General features: G+C 42.1%; 1 pseudogene; it reads right to left on the bottom strand.

Annotated features, from left to right (window-relative positions):
• Window positions 1–210: 210 nt before the first annotated feature.
• Window positions 211–1,506, bottom strand: LOC102489636 (60S ribosomal protein L4-like; annotated as a pseudogene).
• Window positions 1,507–2,100: the final 594 nt, after the last annotated feature.

The following is a 2,100-nucleotide window of genomic DNA, read 5'->3' as shown; positions in this document are numbered from 1 at the left end:
CCCAAGTGGAGATATTTTTTAGATAAGGGGGACTCTTTCTCTGGAGATTGATAGGAAGATTAATAGTATGTATGTAAAAGAGGACAATTGAAACTATAATAATAGAAACATTTTCCATTTTTTTTTAAACTGCTGCTTTGGACAAGGTGTTTATTTAAAATAAGCTGTCCAAAATGATTTAACATTTACACAATAAACAGATTTAATGGTTTATGCAGCAGATTTCTTTTCTTCTGTGGTAGGTTTCTTTTCTGCTGTCTCCTTTTCAGCTGCTGGCTTCTATTTTGCTGGTTTCTTATCAACTGCTAGCTTCTTGGTAGCTGCTGCCTTTTTTCCCACCAAAGGTTTCTCCTGCTTCTTAGCACCAACTCCCTTTCCTTTCTTCCCTACCACAGGTTTCTTGCCTGCAACTCCCTTCTCATCAGATTTGGCCTCTAGTGCTGCTGCCCTTTTATCCAGCTGTTTTTTGTGTTGTTGGCCTGGTGAAGGATGATGTTCAGAAGCATGGTCTTTGCATACAGGCTAAGCTTCAACATGATTCTCAGGTTTTCCAGTGGATTCTTCTTCAGGACTCTGTGATGAATCTTCTTGCATGGTGTTTGGAGGGCTCTTTGGATCTTTGGACTTTTCAAGATTTTGCTAAGGTCTGTGTTCATTATCTTGTGCATGGGAAGGTTGTAGTTACGCTTGAGGGAAACAGATTTCTGCCAAGTGCCATACAATTCATCTAACTTCTGGAAGGCACTTTCAGTCCAAATGCAGAAACATCCTACATGCTCACCAGGAGGAGCAAGTTTCAAAATATTCAGTTTGCTTATATTAAGCAGAGTGATTTTAGGGATGTTTCTGAAGGCCTTGATGATACTATTGTCCTCATTATAGATAATGCAAGGTCCCCTGTGCTGGATATGATTACAGTTTCTCACTTTGCTCTCGCCAGCTCTCATTCACTGAGAGACAAAGACCTTTTTGATATCATTCCAAGCCTTAAGTTTCTTCAGAAGCAAAACAGCCCCCGTTGTCTTCTTGTAGCCTTCAACTTTATCTTCAACCACCAAGGAAGTTCAGGAACTTCCTCAATACAATGACCTTTAGACAAGACTAGAGCTGATTAGGCCGAGGCAGCCAGGGCAGAACAGATGGCATACCGCTTTTGGGTTGTGGTCACTCTATGGTGCCAATGGTGCTAGGTATTAATTGGTGCAAACATGCGACCTCCTCGACACATATTTCCAAAAGCACCCTGGTCAGGACGGTAAGTCCCACCACCTCAAACTCAGAGCCATAGCTCTCCCAGTACCCTAAGACTCAGCACTGGTCTGATGACCTGTTAATTCACTGACAGCATAGGGTTGTCTTTTATTTTTTGTACAAGTTAGTGTGAACAAAGTTCACAATATCTGGTTGGATGGAAGCTTTGAATACAGTGGGCAGGGTGTCATATTTGCTAGATGACTCTCCCTTTTCAGAGTACACTGTGGGTGGAAAAGCACATGTCATGGCGGGGAGAGGAAGGAACCATACTCCTCTTGACTTGGTGGCTCCCACAGGAAAAGCACATTTTCCAAATTTGAAAAGTGAGAAAGAGGAACAAATGAGTTTAAAGAGAATGAAAAATAACTCCATTTACACTTATTGTTAATATTACATTTCTATTGCATGTGTGCATTCAAATATCACCAATTGGAACCAGCATATATCATAATGGTTATTTCACTGAACTCCCATGTAGTAGAATACGGTTCAAATCCTGAACCCGGTGTCTTAAAATTCACACTGGGCATATATGTGTATGCCTTAAATCCCAAGAGAATGGAGGAGAATGGATTGTGGTATGGCCATCCCCCTAGGGGATGATTTCTCCCTTTCTGTGTCTTTGTCTCTCTCTGTCTGGTGAGAAAAAAGTCTTATAGAAAAAAGTCTCTCTTAAAAATAAATAAATGAGGGCACCAGCAGTTAATGTAATGGCTATGTCGCTGGACTCCCACGTAGTTGACCGCGGTTCACATCCTGGACCCGGTGGCTTAAAACGCACATCGGGCGCATGTGCGTGTGTGCCCAAGATCCCGAGAGTAGAATGGAGGAGAAGGGATTGCGGCA

This window comes from Tupaia chinensis, unplaced genomic scaffold, assembly GCF_000334495.1.
Source record: "Tupaia chinensis unplaced genomic scaffold, TupChi_1.0 Scaffold144426_1, whole genome shotgun sequence".
In the NCBI taxonomy this organism is placed as follows: domain Eukaryota; kingdom Metazoa; phylum Chordata; class Mammalia; order Scandentia; family Tupaiidae; genus Tupaia; species Tupaia belangeri.
The sequence above is the reverse complement of the archived record's forward strand: the minus strand, read 5'-3'. Positions and strand labels throughout refer to the sequence as shown.